General features: G+C 38.3%; 1 long non-coding RNA gene across 1 annotated transcript; it reads right to left on the reverse strand.

Annotated features, from left to right (window-relative positions):
- Window positions 1-9686: 9686 nt before the first annotated feature.
- On the reverse strand, window positions 9687-10031 carry LOC112843175 (uncharacterized). The gene is made up of 2 exons (XR_003215348.1): window positions 9883-10031; window positions 9687-9769 (listed from the first exon to the last, which is right to left on the reverse strand). It is a non-coding gene; the product is annotated as an uncharacterized LOC112843175 (long non-coding RNA).
- Window positions 10032-25725: the final 15694 nt, after the last annotated feature.

The following is a 25725-nucleotide window of genomic DNA, read 5'->3' on the forward strand; positions in this document are numbered from 1 at the left end:
AGCATCATTTAAATAACCTTTATCAGATTTGATGGTTTTGTTACAGACTTCCCAAAAAAGTGTTTTGCTTTTCTTTCACAAATGTGAGGGTTGTGTTAAAATGTACAAAACGGTGATGTCATGTTTTGTGACGAGGACCCAGGCAGAGAGAGACTTGATGAATTTAAGAATCTTATGATTTAATAAAGAAATTTGCAGACTTGCACAGAGATGGTAAAATTATGATGACTGATAACGGAGACGAAAACAACAGACGACGAGGACAGGGAGGAACAGGGGTTTAAATGCACCAAGGAGACAGTCAGAGGGAACTCGGGACAACTGGAGACATTTAAGGATGCAGGGACTGACAGAGACAGGGAAGAAGTCTCATCGTGACGTGTAACGTTTATCTTGCCTGGCTGGGCAGCTCTCTGGGTGCTCAGCACCCCCAAAGCTCTGATCCTAGAATCGCCCCTGGCCTAAACCCTGCAGGTCTGACAACAGGAGGTGTGTCAGTCCTGTTTTCCATGTGGAGACAACGTTTACACTGCAATCTGCCTTTGATGGCTTTTTTGGAGCAAATGTGACATTCACTAGTAGAACTGACACACAAAACAAAACAATAACTACACAACACTCTAACTATAGAGATTGACAGACCACGTGACTTTCGCGCATTGCATGCCGGGTATTAGTGGCAAAACAATCAAAGCAATGCATCAAACGCAAGCATTTGCAGCACTGCAAAACGTTCATTCTCCGGTTCCAATACCTTCTTGCTTTTTCTTTGCCCCCCAAAAAAGGTATGTACAAAACGAAGGAGAACAATGCCGGTCCGTACAAAGACAGACTTGATGAAGATACGAGGAAAAAATCAAAGGAGTGAGAGGGTTAGACCCTTACGAGCACACAGAGTGGACAAAAGACGTTAGCGTGCTGCCCAACTTTCACCACGCTCATATTTATAATTATACGGTTCTTGGAGTGAGTGCATACACTCATGAAGTTTTTAGTAACTTCAGGTCACTGCAACAAGCCCGGGTACAGTTTATCGACGGATGGGTACAGGACCTTGAAATGCACCGTGTAGAACGAAAGACCATTGTACGAACAAAGGTAAGTTTACCAGTCTCACAAATCGTCTTCATAAATACACATTCGTTAACAGTTTATTAATAGGACCTTTGAGCTCAACGGTAATTAATTAGTAGTGGAAATAATTTCTGGTACGCATTACAGAAATGTAGCAGTGACAATAATATTGTATGCTGTAATTGTACTGGGCAATTAGTGATACAAAAAAACTGTTTTATCCTGTGAATAAAAGTATATGTTTTTGTCAATGTACCATGGTAATAACAAAAGCGAAACACAATATTCTGTCAGGACAATTCACTATTTATGCACAATAAACAAAGGAGCATAGCGCGACAATTTCTGTTCAGCGCCAGACTTGCTTGTAACCTATATCACCAATTATGTTATGAAAAATGACGTATTAACTATTACAAAACACTTAACTTTGTGGAAATGCTTGGAGCAGACTAACATGTGGAGTGTTCTGGGACGTTATATTTGGTCTTCGAATGGCTGCAATCCAGGCCATCCGTCGGCTCTTTGTTACTTCGGAAACATGGCTTGAACAATTTCTCTTCAACGACGTAATCCGATAACAACCGATCTCTTTACCCGTCGGCTTCCCGTGGCTGTCATGCGACCGGCTATTGCAGTTAATAATACAACAGCTTCTTGCCATTTTTTGTGTTTCTTTTTATCGCTGTGTAACTGATTTCAATTGAAAGCCTGCATGCGCTAGTACCGCTTGCCACGCGTTCCCAGAATCCTTTACGGTTTTACCCCAGAATGACGTCACATTTTCAATCTCTATAGCCTCCAAACACACTAAACGTCACTAATCTCTCACATGTGAAAACTCGCTCTCTCTCTCTCTTCCTTTCACTCGCCGCTTTCCGTCGCGGGTGTCGCTCCTAAAACTGCCCCTTCTCCCTAAACAACCAAGTGCCACATGTTGCCATATCATTTTTTGATTGGCTGACATGGTAAACTTTAACACCAATAGGGAAGGGGTGTTTTTTCTTTTTCTTTTTTCACTCGCAAGCAGAGTGTGCTGTCCGTAGAAAACGCCGTTTTACCATTCTTCCCACTGTAAACACCACTGTTTTGTTTAGAAAAAAACATTGCGTGTATTTTTTATCATAACTCTGGTTCTACGTGGCCCATCGACGCAATTCAAAAACTGGTATATAGTTTGAAGTCCACACTTTCGACCCAGTGTTGAAATGGAGACTGAGTCGCTGCATCTTGTAGCTGTGTCATCTTAAATTGGTCATGTGATTTTGACGCACCGGCGCGTCCGTCGACCCCAGAGTTTTTTGTGATGTTTCCTTTTTTATTATTAAATAGTTAAAACCCAGGACATAATTAGGAGAAATTATTTATTTATAATTAAATTTAAAAAAATGCTTTATTATTGTGGCGGGTCGTGGTCTGTGATCCCGCTGCAGGTGAGATGGACTCACCTTCACGGCATCTACAATTATGCCTCGCCGGCTTAAAACCTGTGCGCTGCTTGTGCTTTTGTTGTTTTTGGTGGTGATGTGTGCGGCTGGCAGCAGGAGAGCTGCAGCCATTGAATGTACTGTCACAGCAACCGTGTGATTACTGTAAGGGTGGACAGCGCGCGGCTCGGGGTGATCCAGGGGCTGGCGCGCCAGCGGGACCTGCCAAGCTGGAGACGGAGGTCGAGGTACGCGGGGGTCGTGCCACGTCCGAGGGCGGCGTGCTGTCCGCTTCGGCCTCCTCCAACAGAGTAGTGATGGGATTTCCGGCTCTTTTTAGAGAACCGGGTCTTTCGGCTCGGCTCACTAAAAAGAGCCGGCTCTTTCAGCTCCCAACCGGCTCTTCAGGTTGTTTTGTTGCTTTAACCCTAGAACACTATCGCCGGGTGATTTATACCCGAGCAAATACATTTACATGATTTCTCTCTCCTGCAGCTGTTTGCGTGTCGAGGAGCCTGTGCCTTCACCAGGGAAGTCTCAAATTTCCCAGGAATGGGTGGACCAAAGACCAGCTTTCCAGAGTCATTATTTTGTTTTAGGAGGGTTTTTTTTTCATTTTGTTAGACATGGCACAGTTGAAAGTAAAAGAAGACCACTCTAATTTGTCATGTGTTGTCATATTTTGATATATTTGATTACTTTTTATTGGTTATATTATATCGGGTAAAAATCACCCGGCATTAGTGATTGTGTTACTATTTATAGCGATAGTGTTCTAGGGTTAAGTAATTTATTATTAACAATAATATAAAATTATGCACAAAAGGAATTACTAATGTAAAAAAAAGTGGTGTTATTATTATTATTATTATTATTATTGTTATTATTATTATTATATGTTTGTATATAAATACATGCGGTGGCCCCTAGAGACAAAGCACGTACAAATTCCAAAGCACATTTCTAGGGTTAACTGAACTTCCAAAACAGCGCTACCTAGATCATTTATACACAAGCACTCATATATATTTGAAATAATTTTTTAAAAAAAAAATGTTCATTTACCTGTTACTGCCACACACCAAATCTGGTCGTTGGTTCTTCCTGGCTTGTGTAGCCACTAGATAACAAAAGCTCAACACCGTGCCTAGCATTCTGGAGCACTTATGTTGTCTTTTGTACGTGCTTCGGGGTTTGTACGTGCTTCGGAGTTTGTATGTGTTTTGGAGTTTGTGCGTGCTTTGTCTCTAGGGGCCACCGTAAATATACTTTTATTTATTCACTCCACATAAAATGTAATAAATAAATCATATAATACAAAAATCAACTATTCACATTTCAACTTTTAACTATTTAAATTTTCAGCTTTTTGCTTTTAAACAAATTTAAAGTGAAACAACAAAACACTGCAAACCACAACACAATTAAATATAAATAAAAATATGAAAACAAAAAGAAGATGCACATTCTCTGTCATATGGGCCTGCATGAATAAACTTTCTGAATCCTTTATCATCCACAACTGAAAATAGTTGTGGATGATTACTATACCTTTCTAATGTGTTGTTGTCCCTGGCTCTCTTTCTCTGTCTCTCCCTCCCGCTCTGTTCCTGTGCTACTGCGAGTGTAACTACCGCCGCTCCCCCCTCTTCCCAGTGCAAAGCACAAGGCTCGCGTGTGGAGTGAAGCGGAAAAAAAGTGCGAGAGAGAGAGAGAGGGTGAGAGAAAGAAGAAAAAAACAAACAAACCATGGCTCCCAGTAAGGAGCCGGCTCGCGTTGTTCACTTCAAAGAGGCGGCTCCAAGAGCCGTTTTGTTCGTGACCAACACATCACTACAACAGAGGCCAGCACGCTGCATGGTCCTGCGTGCCGGCCGTCTGCCCAGTTGCCTGTGAGCCCCGGCGGGGCGCGTTCTGCGATGCCGCTGCAGTTTTGGTGGTGGTTATGTGTACGGCTGGCAGCGGGAGAGCTGCAGCCGTTGAATGTACTGTTACAGCAACCATGCAATTATTGTAAGAATAAATGATGCTGCGAAGCATGAAAATGCCATCGGGTCTGGCGTGGTGGCGACCTTTTTTTTTTTTTAATAAAATAAAATATAATTAATATGTAAACAACTTAACAACCCCCAAAGTGTCTAAGTCACGTGACGTGACAGCGCAACACTGAAACATAAGAGTGGGGGAGAGGGAGCAAAGTGTGCCTGCTCTTCGCTGACACAAATTATTTGTGCCAGTCCTCTTTGCCAAAAGCAAAGCATTGTAAATGAGCAGAACTCAAAGTAAAGAATCGATCTCACCAGGCTAGTATCGATCCGATACCGATGCCGACTTGGTATCGATACTATCGATATTTGGATCGATCCGCCCACCACTACTCACTATTAGTGTCATCCCCTGTGATGCATCTTTGCGCAGGACCACATCCTCCTCACTGCTTTCATTGGCTATATCCAAAGCTACACACGCTACAGCGGAGCTAGACTCAAGCTTGTATGGAGTGAGGGGATCATCTTCATTCTCCCTAGAAAGGTAATGTTTCATCATATTCATGTGGCATACTCTAGTCTTGCGACGGCGATCAGGAGTTTGAACAACAGAATTGGTCTCACTGAGTTTCTTTTCCAGAAAATTTGTTTTTTTAGAGAAGAGCCCAAAATGGGGAACAAAATTAGAACCTGATCACCATGCTAAAACTTTCCCCAATCATAGTGTTTTTTCATCCTTACCTGCCTAGCAGTAAAGGTGTCCCTGGCAATACAACAAGCTGACTGAAGGCGCTCTCTAATTTTAGCAACGTACTCAGGGATGCTCTTCAGTGTTTTAGTTGGAACAATGTTGATATGGAATTATTTGAAGTGCCTGAATTCTATGCTTTAACTAAGATGGCCCTGAAAATAAAGGCATTAGACTACGTATCCTTGCAGGGTAGAATGATGTAGACTCTCGCTCACGCTTGCCTGGGAGAAAGTAAATAAAAGGGGACCATCTTCTAGTGGAAAGTTACTGAAACACTGTTGTTTAGACTAGAGAGGGACCAACAGGCACCTAGTTTTGGGAGACGAAGGTTGTTGATTTCTGTGTATCAATGTGCTGCTGGGACTGCCCCAGTGGATTTTGATGTTGGATGCTGAGCTGTGAAAATCCCTGAGTACATGTAATAAAATTAATTGATTGTTTATTCTGAGAAAAACAGGAATGGGATATTACACTGTTTTATGATGCATTAAACTGCTGATTTATAAGAAATGCTGTTTGTGTAAAATTGTGGCTTTATTTTTCTGATTAGGGAGAACAAAACATACTGAACAGGAAACAAAGTGTCAAGGCCGGCGGGGCGAGCCGTGTGGAATTTATTAACGGACCCAAGATGCAGCTATTAGTGATGCGAGTGGGCTTTTATTGAGGAGGAATACAAACAGAAAAGGCAAAGGTGTGGACGGAAACTAAGCAAAACCTAAACTGGAGAAAGCTAACAAAACACAGACCCGAAATGGCAAAGCAGGGAGATGCGGGTAGATGACACAGAATGAAGCAGGGAATGAACACAGATGATGGAAGGAGATAACACAGACGAACCGGCAACAGGCAGGCAAACACACAGGGCTTAAATACACACAGCAGTAATCAAGGGATGAGCGACAGGAGGGGAACACACCTGGGAGAAATCAGTGCTGACGAGACAGGGGAAACGTAAACTGAACACACTCACATGAGACAGAGACCTTCAGAATAAAACAGGAAACTTACAGACACAGAGAACCAGACAAGAAACTGAACTTAACAGACAGACTCAAAAGCAGACACAGTGACACCATGGACAGACAGAGGGAACACAGAGAAGTGGGAGCAGGCAGGCACAGAACAAAACCCTAACAAATGGCAAACCTTAACAAAAGACATAACAGAATAAACAAGAACATAGAACTAGAAAGTGCATTTTCTGAAGAAACTGCAGTGTGAATGCTTGAACCTGAATGTATGCACTGAAAAGAATTAATTGCTGAATTTAAGTTAAAAATGTTGACTGAGATGGAAAATACAGAAATTTTCACCTGAAAACAAAAGTGCTGAACTGCTAAAAGCTGACAACCACAGAGAAGAAGTTGGAAAATAGCTGAATATGTTTTATGTTTTCACAGGTCTTCAGCTCCATTGTTCTCCTGCTTTTGTTGTGCAAACACACTCTCCCCCAACCCCTAACCATGAGAGATTCAGGTCTTTCCTTCCCTGCAAGGCTACTTTCCTTCTTTACCTGCAGCGTACAATACACCATGGTAGTTTCTATGTGCAATATTTCTCATATGCAATATTAGTTCTTGTCAATCCTTGTCACTACATTGCATGCCTGTCCATAAACATATATACACAGAGTTGTACATATATTTATATATTTATATAGCCCATCCATCCATCCATCCATCCATTCGCTTCCGCTTATCCTTTTCAGGGTCGCGGGGGGCGCTGGAGCCTATCCCAGCTGTCACAGGGCGAGAGGCGGGGTACACCCTGGACAGGTCGCCAGTCTGTCACAGGGCCAACACACAGGGACAGACAACGATTCACACTCACATTCACTCGCACATTCACACCTAGTGACAATTTCGATTATCCAATTAACCTATCCCCACAAGCTGCATGTCTTTGGACGGTGGGAGGAAGCCGGAGTACCCGGAGGGAACCCACGCAAACACGGGGAGAACATGCAAACTCCACACAGAAAGACCCCGGCCTGATGGTGGAATTGAACTCAGGACCTTCTTGCTGTGCGGCAACAGTGCTAACCACCGTGCCACCGTGCTGCCCTATTTATTTATATAGCCACACCTTATATAATATGCATAAAGTCTAGTTATACACACAGACACATCTATATCATATATATATATATATATATATATATATATATATATATATATATATATATACACACATATATATATATACACATACATGCACACACACATAGATAGATAGATAGATGTGTATGGGCTCAAAATGTGGTCATAAATATTTTGTACTTGTAAATCAGGATTTGTATGTGTAAAAAGAATTTGTGCGTGCGTAAAAAAGATTTGTATGTGTAAAAAAGATTTGTGTGTGTGTAAAAAAGATTTGTATGTGTAAAAAGAATTTGTGCGTGCGTAAAAAAGATTTGTATCTGTAAAAAGAATTTGTGCGTGCGTAAAAAAGATTTGTATGTGTAAAAAAGATTTGTGCGTGCGTAAAAAAGATTTGTATGTGTAAAAAAGATTTGTGTGTGGACTTAGCCAAAAAACCCCCTGCAAGTTACAAGTACGAATTTTGACCCTATTTTTCTTCCTGTCATCTGATTGGTCAATGTCATGTCAATCACAAATGTAACAATCCAATCAGAGAACAGATGGGTTTGGCTGTCGGAGGGGCACTTTTTTGAACTGCAGGTCCTTGAAGGGAATAAATGCCCTCTTACATGCCAACCCAGCGTTTTCCTTCATCACCACGAAGGAAAACAGTCTGTGGTCGTCCGAGTTTGGTGATTTTTGTGTCACAGGTCTACGTGCTTTATACAGGGACTTCCACAGCCTTTTCAACAGCGCTGCGGACCGCGGGGGGGGGGCAGTGTTTTGGAAATGACAGTCTTCATTACAAAGCTTTCTTTGTTATGAATTAGCATACATATTTTTATTGAACATTTGAAGAACTAGCAAAAAAACCAGAAACTGTTGTAGAGGACATAAAGTCAGAGATAGAAACGACAAGGAGCAGGTGCATCTAGTACAGGTAGAGCTGCTGCAAAAACCCACAGAGCTCAGCAGCTAATGTAACAAATTCTGGATCCTTGGCTTTTAGTTAGCAGTTAGCATTAGCAGCACATCCTGCGTCCGATGTGAAAGGACCTTTATGCTGCGCACTGTGACTCACAGCAATGGTCCCGGGTCAGCCCTGACTTTGTGTTAAACTAATCCTAAAGTAATAATGGTATTTCTAACCACTGACATACCACAACTTTATCCTTTCAACAGCTGCTGAAAGTAAGGGGACCTAGCTGCTATCGGATATTTATATAGAGATCCTCCAGCTTCAAACTGTATTACCCTTCAAGGACCTGCAGTTCAAAAAAGTGCCCCTCCGACAGCCAAACCCATCTGTTCTCTGATTGGATTGTTACATTTGTGATTGACATGACATTGACCAATCAGATGACAGGAAGAAAAATAGGGTCAAAATTCGTACTTGTAACTTGCAGGGGTTTTTTTGGCTAAGTCCACACACAAATCTTTTTTACACATACAAATCTTTTTTACGCACGCACAAATCTTTTTTACACATACAAATCTTTTTTACGCACGCACAAATTCTTTTTACACATACAAATCTTTTTTACGCACGCACAAATTCTTTTTACACATACAAATCTTTTTTACGCACGCACAAATTCTTTTTACACATACAAATCTTTTTTACACGCACACAAATCTTTTTTACACATACAAATCTTTTTTACGCACGCACAAATTCTTTTTACACATACAAATCCTGATTTACAAGTACAAAATATTTATGACCACATTTTGAGCCCATAGATGTGTGTGTATACATACACCAATATTTTTGAATACACGTGTCCATATTTATGTTTCCAGATTGTTTGTATAGTGCACTTTCTATACCATGCTCTGTCCACTTTTGTGCAATGACAATGCAAGAAATTTTCCACTTGTGGGACAAATAAATGCAGATTTGCTGTGTGTGTGTGTGTGTGTGTGTGTGTGTGTGCAACATTGGCATTTGTTTACTCAGATCCAAGGCAGGCCAAACCTCTGTGTTACAACCTACATACAAAAGACACACATTCACAATATATGGGTACACAAGTCTGTTTTATTTCAAAGTGTTTCAAACTTCACAGCGTTTGCAGACCCAGTGTCCATCATCCCTGCATTTGGCACAGGTGAACTTCTGACATGTTGCACAGGTAAACCTGCTGCGATTCCTGTTGCAGCTCTCTTGCACCTGGCACTGCGTTGTCTTTACAGTCCCTGGCACAGCACCTGCCTCTGTGCCAATATTTCCTTGTGCTGCATGAATCGGCAACGAAGTTGCTGAGCAAGAAGACTCAGAAACAACCTTCTTTTGCCTGTCCACCCTGTACATGCCTTGTACAAAATGTAGGCATTCACTGCCGCCAGGTCCAGCATATAGTAGAAAATCGCTACTGGCCACCTGCGTGTTGCTGATCTTACGGAATACATCCGTGCCATTTGGTCCAACACGTCTACACCACACTGTAAAAGCAGAGAGAGAGAGTCATGAGTATATGTTTTTTTCTATAGGCCTGTATAGCACACATCAGAAAACATTGTAGCACTGGTGTAAAATTGTACACACATTCACATACCTTCATGTGGTTATAGTCTGTTATCGTGTTGGGTTTCCTCTTTCTGCCGTCACCGATCGTCACGTCTTGGTGCATGGAACTTAGAACACACACAGTCTTGTTTTTTTTAGGTGCATAAATTGTCAAGGAGACACTGCCACTTCTAAGCACTGAAGTGGAGAATACCTCTCGCTTTGCAGTATCTTTTGCAAGTTGAGGAAGTTCACGCCGGACTTTATTCACCGTGCCCAGTAACGTTGTTTTGCGCTGCAGCAGTCTGTGCGACAGTGACAGTGAAGTAAAGGAATTGTCCGTTGTGACATTTCTCCCATCATCCAAAACCGGCTCCATCAGTTTCATGACCACGTTCTCTGCCAGCCTCTCTCCCTTCTGACGACTGGGGTCTTTTCCCAAGTAAGGAGATGCACTGCAGACATATTTGGTGTCCAAATCCGTGGCCATCCAGAACTTGATCCCAAATTTGTCTGGTTTGGTTGCAATATACTGTGTGAATGGACAACGAACCTTGGTAGGGAACAGCTGTTCATCTGTGGTCATGTGTTCCCCTGGAGTGAAACTCTTAGCACAGTCTGCTTTTATGCACAGCACTATGCTGTAGTCAAGCAATGCCACTTCCTCACATACACAGTCACAATGGAACAATGGAAGATCTGTGCTGAGAGTCAAGGAAGGTGTGAATGTGTGTCTTTTATATTTGCAGGTCAGTCAATGTGTGGGATATTTTGTATAGGTACGGCAGGCATTTCTGAAAGTTGTAACACAGAGGTTTGGCCTGCCTTGGATCTGAGCAACTCTGAGTGAGCAAATGCAAATGTGCCAGGCCTCAAGGATAATGGGTGGTTTGCACAACAAAAGCTGGAGGAGAAACAAGCTGATGACCTGTGAAAATCTCAGCAGGGGTGATTAACACCTTGGGACTTGCACCAGAAAATAAAAAAGCCAGTAATTCTAGGGGGTATTGGGTTTAGGGAAGTTACACAAATTTGCGCAGGATAGTAAACCTAGTGTTAAATGTAAATTAGAAAAACCTAAGAAATGAGAAAAGACTATTTAGAGTCAGAAAACATTGAATGAATATTAAAAGTTCATATTCTTTGAATCACTGAATGACTAAAATGTGATCCCTCCACTTGAATCCACACAGTTTAAAAAGTTTACATCTATGAGACACGGTGTTGGAAAGAGAACAACGATGGCGACGTTTTGAGGGTAAAATGATGGCTGTAGAGCAAACACTGTGGACATAGCAGCAGTTGAAAGAGAAGTGTTTAAGATGAATCTTGGCAGAGTGAGAGAGAGCTCGTTAGGCAGGCAGGTGTGAGCCTGGTTGCTATAGTGACTGCACCCAATGGCTCCATACACACGCACAGACATGCACCTCACTTTAGCTGCTTAAAATGAACAGAAAAGTCAGGCCGAAACAAATCGTTCCCAAATGAAAAGTACAAGTCGTATTGACAAAATTCTTTCACCGTGAGCGACAGCAATGTCTAGTCTACCTAATTCTCAGTTTTCATGCCTGTGGAGTTTATTATATGGACGTGGTGACAGTGGAAAGACATCATGCTCTTCTGATTTTCAAACGAACCTTCTGAGCCATTTTAACATTAGAGTCTATGGAAGAGTTGGAGGGAGGAGGCTGTGCTTTGGTGATATTTATGAAAGAACCATAACACCTAGTACAATAGTAAACACATTGGATGAAAGAGGACAGCGATGGCTACGTTTTGAGGGTAAAATCATACCTGTAGATCAAACGCTGCGGACACAGCAGCAGTTTTAAAAAAGATTTTAAGATTAATTTTTTTGCTCCTCTCACTCTAGCAGTTGAGCTGGCTCACTCTAGCCCCAACATTCCGTCCCATACACACCCATTATAAACTCTGAAACGGCTGAAAAAACATCATGAAACTTAAACTGGAACTGAAGAAAAAGTATAATAGATATTGAAAAGATAAATACAAGTTGAATAGTTGAATGTCTTGTCTTCGTTTTAAAGTTTGAATGGTGGCTCTACGTCAATGTATGTGGAAGTAGATACAGTTTAAAGAGGAGTGAGTTGAATGAGAATTTGAAGGGTCTCCCCATTGAAATACATGGGAAATTTTTGTTGAAAAAAGTTGAATAAAATTAAAAATATAAATGTTAAAAATGAGAAAAATAGAAGCAGTCATGTCCTAAAGAAGAGGAATCTAACGGTGTTTGAATGGTTTTTCTAAGTTGAACGGTTTTGAAGGAGTTAGATGCCAAAAAACGTACGGAATATATAAAATAGAACTAGAAAGTGCATTTCCTGAAGAAACTGCAGTGTGAATGCTTGAATCTGAATGTATGCACTGAAATGAAATAATTACTGAATTTAAGTTAAAAAGTTTGAATGAGATAAAAAAAAATGAATTTTTAAACTGAAAACAAAAGTGCTGAACTGCTAAAAGCTGACAATCACACAGAAGAAGTTGGAAAATAGCTGAAAAGTTTTTAAATTAAAATTCAAAGAACCTAAGAAATGAGAAAAGAAAATTTAGAGTCAGAAAACATCTGAATGAATATTAAAAGTTCATATTCTTTGAATCACTGAATGACTAAAATGTGATCCCTCCACTTGGACCCACACAGTTTACAAAGTTTGTATCTATGAGCTTTGAAAGACATGGTGCTGGAAAGAGAACAACGATGGCGACCTTTTGAGGGTAAAATGGTGGCTGTAGAGCAAACACTGTGGACACAGCAGCAGTTGAAAGAGAAGTGTTTAAGATGAATCTTGGCACAGTGAGAGAGAGCTCGTTAAGCAGGCAGGTGTGAGCCTGGTTGCTATAGTGACTGCACCCAATGGCTCCATACACATGCACACAGACATGCGCCTCACTTTTGCTGCTTAAAATGAACAGAAAAGTCAGCCCGAAACAAATCGTTCCCAAAAGAAAACGACAACTTGTATTGACAAAATTCTTTCACCGTGAGCGGCAGCAATGTCCAGTCTACCTAATTCTCATTTTTCATGCCTGTGGAGTTTATTATATGGACGTGGTGACAGTGTAAAGACAGCCTGTACTTCTGATTTTCAAACGAACCTTCTGAGCCATTTTAACATTAGAATCTATGGAGGAGTTGGAGGGAGGAGGCTGTGCATTGGTGACATTTATGACAGAACCATAACACCTAGTACAATAGTAAACACATTGGATGAAAGAGGACAGCGATGGCTACGTTTTGTGGGTAAAATCATACCTGTAGAGCAAACGCTGCGGACACAGCAGCAGTTTTAAAAAAGATTTTAAGATTAATTTTTTTGCTCCTCTCACTCTAGCAGTTGAGCTGTCTCACTCTAGCCCCAACATTCCGTCCCATACACACCCATTATAAACTCTGAAACGAGTGAAAAAAAGCATGAAACTTAAACTGGAACTGAAGAAAAAGTATAATAGATATTGAAAACATAAATACAAGTTGAATAGTGGAAGGTCTTGGCTTCGTTTTAAAGTTTGAATGGTGGCTCTATGTCAATGTATGTGGAAGTAGATACATTTGAAAGAGGAGTAAGTTGAATGAGGATTTGAAGGGTCTCCCCATTGAAATACATGGGAAATTTTTGTTGAAAAAAGTTGAATAATTTTAAAAATATAAATGTTATAAATGAGAAAAATAGAAGCATTAATGTCCAAAAGAAGAGGAATCTAATGGTGTTTGAATGGTTTTTCTAAGTTGAACGGTTTTGAAGGAGTTAGATGCCAAAAAATGTACAGAATGTGGTATAGATAATAACTAGAAAGTGCATTTTCTGAAGAAACTGCAGTGTGAATGCTTGAATCTGAATGTATGCACTGAAATGAATTAACTGCTGAATTTTAAGTTAAAAATAAAAATGTTGAATGAGCTGGAAAATACAGAGTTTTTAACCTGAAAACAAAAGTGCAGAACTTTTGAAAGCTGATGTTCACACAGAAGAAGTTGGGAAATAGCTGAAAAGTTTTTAAATTAAAATTTGGAAAACCTAAGAAATGAGAACAGAAAATTTAGAGTCAGAAAACATCTGAAAGAATATTAAAAGTTCATATTCTTTGAATCACTGAATGACTGAAGTGTAATCCCTCCACTTGGATCCACACACTTTTAAAGGTTTACATCTCTGAGCTTTGAAAGACATGCTGTTGTAAAGAGAAGAACGATGGCTTCGTTTTGAGGGTAAAATGATGGCTGTAGAGCAAACACTGTGGACACAGCAGCAGTTGAAAGAGAAGTGTTTAAGATGAATCTTGGCAGAGTGAGAGACAGAGCTCATTAGGCAGGCAGGTGTGAGCCTGGTTGCTATAGTGACTGCACCCACTGGCTCCATACACACGCACACAGACATGCACCTCACTTTTGCTGCTTAAAATGAACAGAAAAGTCAGCCCCAAACAAATCGCTCCCAAATGAAAAGTACAGGTCGTATTGACAAAATTCTTTCACCGTGAGCGGCAGCAATGTCCAGTCTACCTAATTCTCAGTTTTCATGCCTGTGGAGTTTATTATATGGACGTGGTGACAGTGTAAAGACACCATGCTCTTCTGATTTTCAAACGAACCTTCTGAGCCATTTTAACATTAGAGTCTATGGAAGAGTTGGAGGGAGGAGGCTGTGCTTTGGTGACATTTATGAAAGAACCATAACACCTAGTACAATAGTAAACACATTGGATGAAAGAGGACAGCGATGGCTACGTTTTGAGGGTAAAATCATACCTGTAGACCAAACACCGTGGACACAGCAGCAGTTTTAAAAAATATTTTAAGATTAATTTTTTTGCTCCTCTCACTCTAGCAGTTGAGCTGTCTCACTCTAGCCCCAACATTCCGTCCCATACACACCCATTATAAACTCTGAAACGGCTGAAAAAACATCATGAAACTTAAACTGGAACTGAAGAAAAAGTATAATAGATATTGAAAAGATAAATACAAGTTGAATAGTTGAATGTCTTGTCTTCGTTTTAAAGTTTGAATGGTGGCTCTATGTCAATGTATATGGAAGCAGATACAGTTTGAAAATGAGTAAGTTGAAGGAGAATTTGAAGGGTCTCCCCATTGAAATACATGGGAAATTTTTGTTGGAAAAAGTTGAATAATTTTAAAAATATAAATGTTATAAATGAGAAAAATAGAAGCAGTCATGTCCAAAAGAAGAGGAATCTAACGGTGTTTGAATGGTTTTTCTAAGTTGAACGGTTTTGAAGGAGATAGAGTACAAAAAACGTACGGAATATATAAAAATAATAATAAACTAGAAAAAATTTGCATTTCCTGCGAAAATGCTGTGTGGATGCCTTTACGCTGAAGTTGCCTGCTGAAAATGACTGAAAAAGATGAAAAGCTGCAAAAATTGTATGGCAGTAAAGAAACTGAAAAATTATGCTGAAAACAAGTGAAAAAACAGAAACTTTTGCTGAAAAGAGGTGAAAAGGCAAAGATTCTGTTTCAAAGGGGTACAGAAGTTCAAATTTGTACTGAAAAGAGGTGAAAAGGTTTCCTCTGAAATGAGCAGAAGATACTGAGATTTGTATTGATAAGAGGTGAAAGGCTGAAAATTCTGCATAAAATAGGTGAATCAGCAGAATTTCTACTGAAAAGAGGTAAAGAAGTAGAACGTTGCACTGAAAACAGGTGAATCAGCAGAATGTCTGCTAAAAAAGAGATTTCTGTTGAAAACACCTGAAAAAGATGGGATTTGTGCTGAAAAGGGGTGAAAACACTCACAATTCTGCTGAAACGGGGTGAAGAAGAGGTGTTAGGCTGTTGAGAAGAGTTAAATAAGTTGAACTGATATGTTTGAGTACAAATACTATGATTTGGCAATAATACTGCGTTTTAGCACAACTCCTGAGATTTGATTGAAATACTATGATTTAGAAGAAATATTATGACTTTGTACAAATACAATGTTTTGGCAGAAATACTATGATTTGGCAGAAATACTATTATTTAGTAGAAATACTATGATTTACCAGAAGTACAAGGTTTCTGCAAAAATACTATGATTTTGCAGAAATACTATGCATTAGTAGTAATACTATAACATCACAGATATATGATGATTTTGCAGACATTCTGGTTTTACACAAATACTATAATGTGGCAGTATACTATGTGTTAGCACAAATACTATGATTTGCTATAAATACTATGATTTGGCACATATACTATATTCAGCAGAGCTACTATAACAAAACAGAAAGTCTATGACTTAGTAGTAATACTATAACATAATAGATATACTATGATTTTGCAGACAGTCTATGTTTTTGCACAACTAGCACAATGTGGCTGAAATACTGTGATTTGGCACAACTACTATGATTTAATACAAATACTCTTATTGGCAGAAATACTATGCCTTAGTAGTAATACTATAACATAACAGATATACTGTGATTTTGTTTTTTCACAAATACTACGATTTCGCTCAAATACTATGAAATTGCAGTAATACTATGATTTTGAAGAAATGCTATGATTTGGTAGAAATGCTATGGCTTAGTAGTAATACTATAACATAACAGAAATATTAATTGGGCACAAATACTATAATTTGGCACAAATACCATGTTTTGGGAAAATCCCATGATTTGGAACAAATACTATGATATAGCAGAAATACTATGATTGGGTACAAATACTATGATTGGACAGAAATACTATGATTGGGTACAAATACTATGATTGGGCAGAAATACTATGTTTCAGTACAAATGACAGGAATACTATGATTTAGCAGAAATACTGTGTTTTCACATAAGTACTATTTTTTGGGTACTATTTCTGCCTTTTGGCAAAAATACTGTAATTTGGCAAAAATACTATGATTTGGGGTAAATACTATGATTTGTCAGATATACTATATTCAGCATATATACTATAACATAACAGACATTCCTCCACTTAGTTTTAATACTTTAACATAACAGAAAAATTATGATTTGGCCCCAAAACCATGATTTGGCACAAATGCCATGATTTCGCAAAAATACTATGATTCAGCAGAATTACTAAGATGTAGTAGAAGTACTTTGATTTAGCAGAAATACTGTGATTGAGGAGTAATACTTTAACATAGGAGAAATATTGATACACATATACTATATTCAGCACATATACTTTAACAAATGATTTAAAAGAAATACTATGACTCCATACAAATACAATGGTTTGGCACAAATACTATGATTTGCTATAAATACTATGATTTGGCACAAATACTATATTCAGCAGATATACTATAAAAGAACAGAACGTCTACGACTTAGTAGTTATGCTATAACATAACAGAAATGTTAACTGGGCACAAATACTATAATTTGGAACAAATACCATGTTTTGTCACAAATACCATGATTTGGCAAAAATACCATGATTTGGCGCAAATACGATGATATGGCACAAATACAATGGTTTGGCACAAATACTATGATTTGCTATAAATACTATGATTTGGCACATATACTACATTCAGCAGATATAATATAACAGAACGGAACGTCTACGACTTAGTAGTTATGCTATAACATAACAGAAATGTTAACTGGGCACAAATACTATAATTTGGAACAAATACCATGTTTTGTCACAAATACCATGATTTGGCAAAAATACCATGATTTGGCGCAAATACGATGATATGGCACAAATACAATGGTTTGGCACAAATACTATGATTTGCTATAAATACTATGATTTGGCACATATACTACATTCAGCAGATATAATATAACAGAACGGAACGTCTACGACTTAGTAGTTATGCTATAACATAACAGAAATATTAATTGGGCACAAATACTATAATTTGAAACAAATACCATGTTTTGTCACAAATACCATGGTTTGGCACAAATACAATGATATGGCAGAAATACTATGATTGGGTACAAATACTATGATTTGGCAGAAAAACTGCTTTTTAGCACAACTACTGAGATTTGATTGAAATACTATGATTTAGAAGAAATACTATGACTTCGTACAAATATGATGCTTTGGTACAAATACTGTTTTGGTTTCAATACTATGATTTGCAACAAATACTATGATTTGGCACAAGTAATGTGATTTAGTACAAATACTACGAATTGGCAGAAATACTGTGCCTTAGTAGTAATACTAAAACATTACAGAAATACTGTGATTTTGCAGACATAGTACGTTGTTGCAAATATAGTACGATTTTGCTCAAATACTATGAAATTGCAGTAATACTATGATTTTGAAGGAATACTATGATTTGGCAGAAATACTATGCCTTAGTAGTAATACTATAACAACAGATATACTATGATTTCTTTGTTTTTGCACAAATACCACAATATGGCAGAAATACTATGTTTTAGCACAAATACTATAATTTGGCACAAATACCATGATTTGGCAAAACCCATGATTTGGTACAAATACGATGATATGGCAGAAATACTATGATTGGGTACACATACTATGATTTGTGAGAAATACTGCGTTTTACCACAACTTTACAATACTATTGTTTGGAAGAAATTTCTACTAAAAGGCACTATTTCTGCTTTTTAGCAGAAATACTGTAATTTGGCATAAATACTTTGATTTGGGATGAATACTATTATTTGGCAGATATACTATATTCAGCACATATATTATAACATAACAGAAATTCCTCCACCTAGTAGTAATACTATAACATAACAGAAATATTCTGATTTGGCACAAAAGCCATGAGTTGGCACAAATACCATGATTTGGCACAATTAGTATGATTGAGCAGAAGTACTAAGATGTAGTAGAAGTACTTTGAAGTACTATGATTGAGAAGCAATACTTTAACATAGGAGAAATATTGATACACACACACATACACAGAGGCTAAAGTGAACAGTGGCTGTTAAGAGTCTGGGCCTGGTATATCTAGGTCAGTTAAATTAGCTGCACCTGCTGTAATCAGCCCTTACACACGCAGACACAGAGAGAGGTATGAGTTTTCTTCAGTGCATTTCTCACATTCAGGATTCCCCTCGCACAAATGGCCATAATTTTCTAACCATAGGGGCTAGAACAGTCATTCTGACACCGTTTTGTTCAGAAGAGATGGGGGAATCTTCAGGTCTTCATAATTCAAAGATAAAATATAGATTATTGAAGATATATGACTTGTAACACACTGTAACTGAGTAGAGGCGAAGCAAAACTGCCTTGACTTGGCCTCAAACAACGTTTTGTAACTCTAAATCTATATGGAGCATCAAAATCATTCTTTCACTGTAAGAAACAGCAGGCTTTGGTGAACAGTCATGGAAATTTTCAGGGCTCTGTTGCAATCCATCAAAAAGATATGACGAGAGAAAAAAGTGTCTCATTTCCAGAGTTTGAAATCTGAAGAGATCTGAGCGAGGGACAAATTTCCTACTCTCAAACATATGCAATTCATGGCCAAACGGTAATAGGTGAGAAAAAAATTCTTGAATTGTGAGCATCAGGACTGTCTGAAGATATATTGGCACAAGCCTCATGTCTCAACTCTGTTTTGTTAAGGAGATATGACGATTTGAAAATGCCTCTCATTAGAGAAATCCAGCGGTGATTTTGAACAAGCTCTCCATTGACTTTCTATGGAGAGTTTAGCGACCTTGTGTTGGTCTGAGGAGATTTGCCAAAATTCTATAAATCCCACAACAATGATAGTGACATTTTCTGAAAGCCTGCAAAAATACCTACATTTTGATGTATAATTTGTGGGAGTTGAGTGGAAATTGAGCGAGTAGCAAGAAGTTGTTCGGACATGAAGAGAAAATTCAGAATGGACGAGTGTACACTCTGAGTTAATTGCATAGCAACCATAACAACGCATGTATTTTCTGAAAAATCACAATTTTGCAACTCAAAATTTAAAGAGGGATAAGATTAAAATGGTAGAAGATCTGAAAAAGCTGAATCATTCAGGAATAGTCCAATAATTTGAGAACATTTTAAAGTTTGAATGGAGTTCCTAGGTGAAAGTATAAGAAAGTAGTTAAGTTTCAAAAACAGGCAAGTTTTAGCAGAATTGTGGAAGTTTTCCATTCATTTCAATGGGACAAATTAAAGGAAAAAAGTGTAATATTTTAAAAAGTATAACAGTAATAAACACCAAAAGTCATAGCTGCAATAAGCAGAAAGAGCAGAACAGTGTAGAGTTTGAACGGAGAAAATCGGTCAAAAACTGCTGAAGTAGTTCAGTGCCGAAAAACGTACGGAAGCAACTTGAAGATGAAGAAAAGATAAAGAATAAAGAGAAACAGGAACTCAATAGTGTGGAAGCCCTTGAGGGCATCCACACAAATAGAAGAACTAGAAAGTGCATTTTCTGAAGAAACTGCAGTGTGAATGCTTGAATCTGAATATATGCACTGAAAAGAATTAATTGCTGAATTTTAAGTTAAAAATGTTGAATGAGATGAAAAATACAGAAATTTTCACCTGAAAACAAAAGTGCTGAACTGCTAAAAGCTGACAAGCACAGAGAAGAAGTTGGAAAATAGCTGAAAATGTTTTAAATGTAAATTAGAAAAACCTGAGTAATGAGAAAAGACTATTTAGAGTCAGAAAACATCTGAATGAATATTAAAAGTTCATATTCTTTGAATCACTGAATGACTAAAATATGATCCCTCCATTTGGATCCACACAGTTTTAAAGGTTTACATCTCTGAGCTTTGAAAGACACGCTGTTGGAAAGAGAACAACGATGGCTTCGTTTTGAGGGTAAAATGATGGCTGTAGAGCAAACACTGTGGACACAGCAGCTGTTGAAAGAGAAGTGTTTAAGATGAATCTTGGCACAGTGAGAGACAGAGCTCGTTAGGCAGGCAGGTGTGAGCCTGGTTGCTATAGTGACTGAGCCAGGGGCTCCATACACACGCACAGAGACATGCACCTCACTTTTGCTGCTTAAAATGAACAGAAACGTCAGCCCCAAACAAATCCTTCCCAAATGAAAAGTACAGGTCCTATTGACGAAATTCTTTCACCGTGAGCGGCAGCAATGTCTAGTCTACCTAATTCTCAGTTTTCATGCCTGTGGAGTTTATTATATGGACGTGGTGACAGTATAAAAACACCATGCTCTTCTGATTTTCAAACGAACCTTCTGAGCCATTTTAACATTAGAGTCTATGGAGGAGTTGGAGGGAGGAGGCTGTGCTTTGGTGACATTTATGAAAGAACCATAACACCTAGGACAATAGTAAACACATTGGATGAAAGAGGACAGCGATGGCTACGTTTTGAGGGTAAAATCAGACCGGTAGAGCAAACGCTGCGGACACAGCAGCAGTTTTAAAAAATATTTTAAGATTAATTTTTTCGCTCCTCTCACTCTAGCAGTTGAAGCTCTCACTCTAACCTCCAACATTCCGTCCCATATACACCCATTATAAACTCTGAAATGGCTGAAAAAACATCATGAAACTTAAACTGGAACTGAAGAAAAAGTATAACAGATATTGAAAAGATAAATACAAGTTGAATAGTTGAATGTCTTGTCTTCGTTTTAAAGTTTGAATGGTGGATCTATGTCAACGTATGTGGAAGTAGTAGGAGTTTAAAAATGAGTAAGTTGAATGAGGATTTGAAGGGTCTCCCCATTGAAATACATGGGAAATTTTTGTTGAAAAAAGTTGAATAAAATTAAAAATATAAATGTTAAAAATGAGAAAAATAGAAGCAGTCATGTCCAAAAGAAGAGGAATCTAACGGTGTTTGAATGGTTTTTCTAAGTTGAACGGTTTTGAAGTAGTAGGACTACAAAAAACGTACGGAATAGATAATAATAATAATAACTAGAAAGTGCATTTTCTGAAGAAACTGCAGTGTGAATGCTTGAATCTGAATATATGCGCTGAAATGAATTAATTGCTGAATTTTAAGTTAAAAATGTTGAATGAGATGAAAAATACAGAAATTTGCACCTGAAAACAAAAAAGCTGAACTGCTAAAAGCTGACATCCACAGAGAAGAAGTTAGAAAACAGCTGAAAATGTTTTAAATGTAAATTAGAAAAACCTAAAAAATGAGAAAAGACTATTTAGAGTCAGAAAACATCTGAATGAATATTAAAAGTTCATATTCTTTGAATCACTGAATGACTGAAATGTGATCCCTCCACTTGGATCCACACAGTTTAAAAAGTTTACATCTCTGAGCTTTGAAAGACATGCTGTTGGAAAGAGAAGAACGATGGCGACGTTTTGAGGGTAAAATGATGGCTGTAGGGCAAACACTGTGGACACAGCAGCAGTTGAAAGAGAAGTGTTTAAGATGAATCTTGGCAGAGTGAGGGACAGAGCTCGTTAGGCAGGCAGGTGTGAGCCTGGTTGCTATAGTGACTGCACCCAATGGCCCCATACACACGCAGACATGCACCTCACTTTTGCTGCTTAAAATGAACAGAAAAGTCAGGCCGAAACAAATCGCTCCCAAATGAAAAGTATAAGTCGTATTGACAAAATTCTTTCACCGTGAGCGGCAGCAATGTCCAGTCTACCTAATTCTCAGTTTTCATGCCTGTGGAGTTTATTATATGGACGTGGTGACAGTGTAAAGACAGCCTGCTCTTCTGATTTTCAAACGAACTTTCTGAGCCATTTTAACATTGGAGTCTATGGAGGAGCTGGAGGGAGGAGGCTGTGCTTTGGTGACATTTATGAAAGAACCATAACACCTAGCACAATAGTAAACACATTGGATGAAAGAGGACAGCGATGGCTACGTTTTGAGGGTAAAATCATACCTGTAGACGAAACGCTGCGGACACAGCAGCAGTTTTAAAAAAGATTTTAAGATTAATTTTTTCGCTCCTCTCACTCTAGCAGTTCAGCTGTCTCACTCTAGCCCCAACATTCCGTCCCATACACACCCATTATAAACGCTGAAACGGCTGAAAAAACATCATGAAACTTAAACTGGAACTGAAGAAAAAGTATAACAGATATTGAAAAGATAAATACAAGTTGAATAGTTGAATGTCTTGTCTTCGTTTTAAAGTTTGAATGGTGGCTCTATGTCAACGTATGTTGAAGTAGATACAGTTTGAAAATGAGTAAGTTGAATGAGGATTTGAAGGGTCTCCCCATTGAAATACATGGGAAATTTTTGTTGAAAAAAGTTGAATAAAATTAAAAATATAAATGTTAAAAATGAGAAAAGTAGAAGCAGTCATGTCCAAAAGAAGAGGAATCTAACGGTGTTTGAATGGTTTTTCTAAGTTGAACGGTTTTGAAGGAGATAGAGTACAAAAAACGTACGGAATCTATAATAAAATATAACTAGAAAGTGCATTTTCTGAAGAAACTGCAGTGTGAATGCTTGAATCTGAATATATGCACTGAAAAGAATTAATTGCTGAATTTTAAGTTAAAAATGTTGAATGAGATGAAAAATACAGAAATTTTCACCTGAAAACAAAAGTGCTGAACTGCTAAAAGCTGACAAGCACAGAGAAGAAGTTGGAAAATAGCTAAAAATGTTTTAAATGTAAATTAGAAAAACCTAAAAAATGAGAAGACTATTTAGAGTCAGAAAACATCTGAATGAATATTAAAAGTTCATATTCTTTGAATCACTGAATGACTAAAATATGATCACTCCACTTGGATCCACACAGTTTTAAAGATTTACATCTCTGAGCTTTGAAAGACACGCTGTTGGAAAGAGAAGAACGATGGCTTCATTTTGAGGGTAAAATGATGGCTGTAGGGCAAATACTGTGGACACAGCAGCTGTTGAAAGAGAAGTGTTCAAGATGAATCTTGGCAGAGTGAGAGAGAGCTCGTTAGGCAGGCAGGTGTGAGCCTGGTTGCTATAGTGACTGAGCCAGGGGCTCCATACACACGCACACAGACATGCACCTCACTTTTGCTGCTTAAAATGAACTGAAAAGTTAGGCCGAAACAAATCGTTCCCAAATGAAAAGTACAGGTCCTATTGACGAAATTCCTTCACCGTGAGCAGCAGCAATGTCCAGTCTACCTAATTCTCAGTTTTCATGCCTGTGGAGTTTATTATATGGACGTGGTGACAGTGTCAAAACACCATGCTCTTCTGATTTTCAAACGAACCTTCTGAGCCATTTTAACATTAGAGTCTATGGAGGAGTTGGAGGGAGGAGGCTGTGCTTTGGTGACATTTATGACAGAACCATAACACCTAGTACAATAGTAAACACATTGGATGAAAGAGGACAGCGATGGCTACGTTTTGAGGGTAAAATCATACCTGTAGACCAAACACCGTGGACACAGCAGCAGTTTTAAAAAATATTTTCAGATTAATTTTTTTGCTCCTCTCACTCTAGCAGTTCAGCTGTCTCACTCTAGCCCCAACATTCCGTCCCATACACACCCATTATAAACTCTGAAACGGCTGAAAAAACATCATGAAACTTAAACTGGAACTGAAGAAAAAGTATAACAGATATTGAAAAGATAAATACAAGTTGAATAGTTGAATGTCTTGTCTTCGTTTTAAAGTTTGAATGGTGGCTCTATGTCAACCTATGTTGAAGTAGATACAGTTTGAAAATGAGTAAGTTGAATGAGGATTTGAAGGGTCTCCCCACTGAAATACATGGGAAATTTTTGTTGAAAAAAGTTGAATAATTTTAAAAATATAAATGTTAAAAATGAGAAAAATAGAAGCAGTCATGTCCTAATGAAGAGGAATCTAACGGTGTTTGAATGGTTTTCTAAGTTGAACGGTTTTGAAGGAGATAGAATACAAAAAACGTACAGAATCTATAATAAAATATAATAATAAAGATTAGAAGAACAATACTGTGAATGCTTTTACAAGCATTCACACTAATAAAGACTAGAAAGTGCATTTTCTGAAGAAACTGCAGTGTGAATGCTTGAATCTGAATGTATGCACTGAAATGAATTAATTGCTGAATTTAAGTTAAAAATGTTGAATGAGAGAAAAAAAAACTGAATTTTTAACCTGAAAACAAAAGTGCTAAACTGCTAAAAGCTGAAGTGCACAAAGAAGAAGTTGGAAAATAGCTGAAAATCTTTTAAATGTAAATTAGAAAAACCTAAGTAATGAGAAAAGAAAATTTAGCGTCAGAAAACATCTGAATAAATATAAAAAGTTCATATTCTTTGATTAACTGAATGACTAAAATGTGATCCCTCCACTTGGATCCACAGAGTTTAAAAAGTTTAAATGTCTGAGCTTTGAAAGACACGGTGCTGGAAAGAGAACAACGATGGCGACGTTTTGAGGGTAAAATGATGGCTGTAGAGCAAACACTGTGGACACAGCAGCAGTTGAAAGAGAAGTGTTTAAGATGAATCTTGGCACAGTGAGAGACAGAGCTCGTTAGGCAGGCAGGTGTGAGCCTGGTTGCTATAGTGACTGCACCCAATGGCTCCATACACACGGACACAGACATGCACCTCACTTTTGCTGCTTAAAATGAACAGAAAAGTCAAGCCGAAACAAATCGCTCCCAAATGAAAAGTATAAGTCGTATTGACAAAATTCTTTCACCGTGAGCGGCAGCAATGTCTAGTCTACCTAATTCTCAGTTTTCATGCCTGTGGAGTTTATTATATGGACGTGGTGACAGTGTAAAGACACCATGCTCTTCTGATTTTCAAACGAACCTTCTGAGCCATTTTAACATTAGAGTCTATGGAAGAGTTGGAGGGAGTAGGCTGTGCTTTGGTGACATTTATGAAAGAACCATAACACCTAGTACAATAGTAAACACATTGGATGAAAGAGGACAGCGATGGCTACGTTTTGAGGGTAAAATCATACCTGTAGACGAAACGCTGCGGACACAGCAGCAGTTTTAAGAAAATA

Source organism: Oreochromis niloticus, linkage group LG19 (assembly GCF_001858045.2).
Source record: "Oreochromis niloticus isolate F11D_XX linkage group LG19, O_niloticus_UMD_NMBU, whole genome shotgun sequence".
NCBI classification, from domain to species: Eukaryota; Metazoa; Chordata; class Actinopteri; order Cichliformes; family Cichlidae; genus Oreochromis; species Oreochromis niloticus.